Source organism: Eucalyptus grandis, chromosome 3 (assembly GCF_016545825.1).
Source record: "Eucalyptus grandis isolate ANBG69807.140 chromosome 3, ASM1654582v1, whole genome shotgun sequence".
NCBI lineage: Eukaryota > Viridiplantae > Streptophyta > Magnoliopsida > Myrtales > Myrtaceae > Eucalyptus > Eucalyptus grandis.
Window position 1 is genome coordinate 42184285 of NC_052614.1, and position 6000 is coordinate 42190284.

Below are 6000 nucleotides of genomic sequence, written 5' to 3' on the forward strand. Positions count from 1 at the left end.
CTTAATTTCTGGGCGGACGGAATCTGGCGTGGCGAAAGTTGTAGCGGAACCAAACCTCTGCTTGCTTCCTGGGAGGATGGAATCTGGCGTGGCGAAAGTTGTAGCGGAACCAAACCTCTGCTTGCTTCCTGGGACGATGGAATCTGGCGTGGCGAAGGTTGTAGCGGAACCAAACCTCTGCTTGCTTCCTGGGACGATGGAATCTGGCGTGGCGAAGGTTGTAGCGGAACCAAACCTCTGCTTGCTTCCTGGGACGATGGAATCTGGCGTGGCGAAAGTTGTAGCGGAACCAAACCTCTGCTTGCTTCCTGGGACGATGGAATCTGGGGTGGCGAAGGTTGTAGCGGAACCAAACCTGTGCCATCTTTCCAAGAGTATGGCATGGCCGGTAATGATTCAGATGATAGCTGTCAGCTGGGGTTGTAAGCCCGGATCCATGTGTGCCTTTAAAAGAGAGAACCATCAAGTTATGTCTTTTCTGTTTCTTTTATACATTGGCGTCTTATCTAACTTTGGCATGCTCTGTGCCTATGCAATTTAATTTGGGACAAAGTGACTGTTTATTGTAGTGTTGTTGGTGATGTAGCGTGCTGGAGTTGACAGGTGCATGGTGGTATGGTTTAGCTCATTGTTTTGAAACTTTTCTGATATGTGATTTGCCGACTCCAAAATCATTTTGAAACATTTATGTGCAACATTGCGATATTTGCAATATGTCAAGGTCTTGAAATCTGATATATGATGATTGATTCAGGTGGATGGTGATGATGAGTATTAGATACTTAGTATTTAAAAGTACTCAAGAAGTGTGGATCATGCTGGTGTAGATATGTAATAGATGGGCAATTTTTTTTTTTCTTTTAGGATTCAACACTTTGGGATGGATTAAATTCTTAGAGATTCAATAGATTTTAGATTATTCAACTATCATTGTGTGCTCCTAGCTAGGTAATCCCTCATTCGGATATAAATTCAATGTGACGTTGAATTAGGAACATGATTGGAGGCATCTACGTCAAAGATGTGATATAGATTGTGCGCGGATAACTCTAAATCCATCTATATCTTTGAATTCAATTAGCTCATTGAGTAAATCCAGTAGACTCTATAAGATCAGATGATAAGATGTACTCGAGACATGCCCCCCATGGTCTGTGGCAACTTCTTGTCTTATAGGATGGTCATGATTTACCCATGAAACCAGATCATTTGCCGATCAAACAAGGAATGGAACCAAAGAGAAAGTGACAACGTGATATATGACTTCTAGTAGGCATCTAAGATGGTGAATTGGGTAAAAATAAACTGGTTCACCCGTGACACGCAGAAATATTGTCGCACGATATTATTGTATGATATGAACAGGGAGCAAGTGCTTTAATGATGGAGCGTATAACAATCCAATTCTCAAATTGGATGTAAGAGAAATTATGATGTTGTTCATGAGTGAAGACTCCAGTGGATATCACTTGAGTACTTCTTTTGGAGGGCTTAAAGCCTGTGGAGGAGGCAGGGTTTTGTTACCTCAGACTGAGTTATGGCGACAACAGTGCAGTCTAAGGCGACCAAACATCAAATCTGTCGCCTTATTGCTACCCTACGGTGACAAATTCTTAGTTTGTGATATTACGAGAGCTCTGAGATATTAGATTCTTCTTTCATTTTAAATTTGGATACTCTCTGTTGAAAGTATCCTTTCTTATGACCCTGGCTTGGTCCTTGATTTGGATTTCGATCTATCATGTCCCATTTCATATTATATCTCGTTATTTTTAGCTCGAGCAATCAACTCGTTAGCTTAATCTTTACAACCAGATACCCTTTTCTTCCACTCACATGAATTTATAGGTGTCTTAACATTCTCCGGTCGAGATTGTTCCTCTACCATACGACGAGATATCAATCAAGTGCTCATTGAATGGAATGAACATAAAACTATGCTTTAAGCCTCAGTCATAAATTTGGAGATCTCTTCAAATCGCGGACAATCTTCTTGAACTCACTTAGGCGATTCTTAACCAGCGCATCCAGTATCAACTCATTCTTATCCATTTTCAGAGCTGGAGGCAATTCATCCTCCTCTTCCACATACCTCGTGTCATTGGCATTCCATGCATCTTGATCCACCCCACACCAGGTCTCATCCAACTTCGCCAATTCAAATCCTGTCATTTGTTCACGAACTTGACTTCGGTACAAAAAATTATGGACCTAGGACTGGAAATTAAGGACACATTTGGTAACCATTTTGTTCCGGGGAATAATTTCTGATAAGAAATGATTCTCTTTTATTTTGTTCTCGGGAATAATTTCTAAGCAAAAGAATGCGTTCTGTAACTGCACAAAATTTCTGATTCTGGAATAGAAAAAGAATAAAAATGCGTTTGATAACTACATAAAATTTCTATTCCAATTCTTTTTCAATTACCTTTTTAGATGAGTGTAAATTTGATATTAAATTCTCATGGACCACTCACCAATATAATTATCTTCTTATGAGTGAATAAATCATATTATATTTTATTATATTTTCAATTTCAAAAGAATTCAAATTTAGAATTATATTTCATTCTAAAATTTTATCAAATCATAGAAATTCTATCGATTAATTATATTTATACTAAGTAATAAAAATATTAACTAATCAAAAATTTTTTTTTGGTAAAAAGTAATAATTTAATTGAGGGGAAGCCAAATGTACACAAGATCATGGCACCAAAACTTGCACTCAAGATGAACAATCATAAAGAGTGAAAGGATGCCGTGATGTAGAAGGAAGACAGTGCCTTAAAAAGACGCACAAACAACTAAAAAGGCACATCATGAACAACTGGCAAGATACAAACCTTCAGCGAAGGAAGAAAGACGTCGGCTCCACAGCAACTCTATTCCTTGAAGCGACGATCAAATCCAAGGTCGATCACGGGTCACCCAAGAAGATAATGGGATCGATGCCCCAACTCCTTTGCAATCTTCTGTTCCTGAAGTTGTCTTCGACATTTCTGAAAGTGCTAGCCCTATCCCTAACCACTTTAAGAAGGTGATTCCGTAGAAAATTATTCACATGAATAATTAATTAATCGAGAAGAATCGGATCCATATATGATTGTAAAACACCGAGAACAATAAACACAACGGAATTAAAGCATACTTGTTTGAGCCATTGCTTTACTTGAAGTAAATAGATCAATCTGATAACCAGTGATCTATCGGAATGACAGATCTTCATTTTTATGACCTATTTCAGTATAACAACTTTCGATGGGATTAAAGCAATTGATAGGTATAACCTACCTTTTTATATGCTAGAGAGGGGGCCTAGTAAACCCTAATCAACAGTATGTTAACTGGGCCCTTCCCATTATGGGCTTCAGTTAAACACAATTGCCTACACTTTGCTGCTTAATTAGGCCCGTTATCAATAAATGCCAATAGCCAATTCAATCAGATCACTTTTGGGTTCAACAAATATTGAAATATCCATTAACCGGATTATTTAAAATAGAAAACTAATTAATTAATGTAAGCCCATATTATAGGAAATTTCCAACATTCTCCCACTTGGGCTACATTAATTAACTTATTTTATTTTAAAAAATATTTTATATTGAAAACGACACTATCGGGTTAATAACTGAAAATTTTGTTTTATGTGGCCACAACTTTTAAAAAATAATATTTCAATAACGGCATCTCAAAACCAATCCAATCCTATATAACCTTAGTATAAGACTATGGAGATCAATGTGTTAAGAAAATACCACAACACATGATTTTCCATAATCACATATAATAAGCATTATATTTTCATGGATCATGGACCTAGTAGTGTAGTAAGAAATAGTGCCAACATGTGATCAAAATATTCACTATTTCTTATCGGTCCTCAATGCAATTTCTCAACGACATGAAACTAAATAATATGAAATTACACAACTATGTCGCAATCTAACATGAGATCTCATAATCAGTGACATCCAGTCATTTTTAAACTAAAATTTGTTTAAAGATACTGTTTTATACTTCAATTTCTCAGTAAATAGGAGAAAGAATAACAATAGAATCAATAATGACAATCATTGAAAATAAATACTTTAATAGACACCATAAAAGCATTATCAGTTTGTATATAACTATAATATCCAGAAATACAAATTATATAACTCCCACTAACAAAAGAAATCAAAAGAATCTAAGACACCCATATTCTTTACATATTCTTTAAACAAAATGAGTCGTAAGCCTTTTGTTAGAGGATCAGCCAACATGGACTCAGTTCTAATATTCTCAATCACAATGTCTCCCCTTTTTTACCAAGTCTTAACAGTATAATATTTGATCCAATTAACATTTCAATCGTGGCATTGTTGTTTATAGTAAAGATAACTGTTTGTCATATATAATGTAATAAGATTAATTATGGGCAATAAGCAATTCAGCAAAAATAATTAGTACATTATAAACTCCCCTTTGGGTAGAGTGTACAATGCACTATTATTTTCCAAAGCATGAAGTTTTTAAAGCAACAATAAGAAGAATTACATATAATTGTTAATGATCCATCTCTTTTGGGCAGACAAATCATTTAAATTATACATCTCCATGATATCAATATATAGAGACGATAAAGGAGAATTATATATAATCTTCAAGGATTAATCCCCTTTGGGTAGACAAATCCTTTCAATTATATATCTCCATTATCTCAACATAAATGAGAATTACACATAACTCTAAAACATTTATCCCATTTAGGCAGATAAATCTTTTGAGTCATACATCCCTATCATTCATCTCTAATATATCAATATAGAAGGGAATTACATATAACTTTAACAAATTTATCCCATTTGGGCAGATAAATCTTTTGAGTCATACATCCCCATCTTTTAATTTTGGAATTTATCTTCATGCAATTTTCAAATTAATATACACAATAACCCCATTTGGGCAGGTAATTGTATATATTAATTTTTATCAATAAGGAACTTCAACAATTTACAAACTTTAACAATTTGTAAATAATGTTCCATTTAATCAATGCCCAAAACTTCATCAAACAATATGAAGTACTTTATAACATGTGGTTCCCAAGTCATATTGCATTTATCAAGCAACAATTTTTGCCACAATTTTTTTAAATTTATTATTTTATTACTATTTTAATATTTCTGACTCATGGCAAATCAAGAATGGATACGAGTGGTTACTAGAATTATAAGGAGCCAAAAATTTCGTAACTATCGGTAATCATTACATCAAAAAGTCATGAGGACAATCTTTATCTCACACTTCCTCACTATCAACCCTTGGTTGGCATGTTTAAATTTGGCATCTTTTAAATTTGGGAAATTTCGTAGTCATGCAATAACTCAATCTCCACCTATTTGACACAATCATATCATCTGAATTTAGAAGTATCCTTTATGCATGTGTCACAGGTTGAAAGAAAGCATGTCCAAGAGGTTTCTTGAACACGGGCGTGACACATTAAAGACCCTCGGCTTATACCCCCGAGACTTAGAGTATTCTCCTGGGGGTGGGTGATACTGTATTTGTACGCATAGGTTATAAATGCGAGTAGTTGGTAGTTGTGTAATTAACGCTGGTAGTTGGTAGATGGGGAGGTGCAATCTCTACCGTTAGATCTAAGGGAGATTTACGGATATGGTTTGCTTTATACTTGTATATAAAGGGGTCTCCTCCCTCATTGTATTCTCATTCACAAGCAATACAGAAACCAGAGCTTCTCTCTCTACATACGAGTCTTATGAGTCGAGTGTGAAAGGCTGCTTAGGGGTAAAATTTTAAGGCCGCACGGGTGAATCAAGGAGTGATCGAGAGTTGATCGATCGCCCGTGAAAAGTGGTATCAGAGCTGATTTGTGATCTAAGTGCAAGTGCAATGGCTGATTCACGATTTGATGAGGTGCTGGCCATGGGTGGTGACTACACTGATCGTGGGCGGAACGCCGAGAAAGGTGGTGCCAAAGGGAAGAAG